Here is a 597-nt window from a genome sequence, read left to right as displayed (position 1 = left end):
TTACAGATCTTATTGAAACCAGCGTTTATGCGATGTAGGGCTGTGGCGCTCGCGCTAGACCTTTTCGGTAAACAACCACTGCAACCCAAAAGAGGCCCGGTACTCCATGGGGGGTTTTTTTGTGCCATATTTTTTTTTTTTTTTCCTTTATATTAAGACCATTTAGCACGTCCGGAAAATTGGCAATTTTAGGAAAAATAAATAGCCACTTTCATATTATCTTTAATAACAATAAACAAATTAGGAAAAAAAAATTCGGTACACATCACGACGAAAAAAAAGGGTTTCGGGAAGCCCAATACACTTATTCTATTTTTATGCCATTTTTCCCAAAAAAGTATTCCGAGAGCTGTTAAAAAATTTAAAAAATTTTATAGAATCCCGATGTTTAATAAATCAGTTTCTATTTCTTTCTTTTTTACCATGTAGTCGTTTTACCTGCAATTTTACTCTTTTTTTTTGGTTTTTCCTCCCCTTTTGATTCTTTCTTCTTTTTCTTTTTTTTCGATAGTTTTTTATTAAGATAATGCTGTATTCATCTAGAAAGATGGTTTATTTTAAAAAAAATCTGTGAAAAGAGATTTTAACAAAAAATAG

This window comes from Penaeus monodon, chromosome 24, assembly GCF_015228065.2.
Source record: "Penaeus monodon isolate SGIC_2016 chromosome 24, NSTDA_Pmon_1, whole genome shotgun sequence".
In the NCBI taxonomy this organism is placed as follows: domain Eukaryota; kingdom Metazoa; phylum Arthropoda; class Malacostraca; order Decapoda; family Penaeidae; genus Penaeus; species Penaeus monodon.
The sequence above is the reverse complement of the archived record's forward strand: the minus strand, read 5'-3'. Positions refer to the sequence as shown.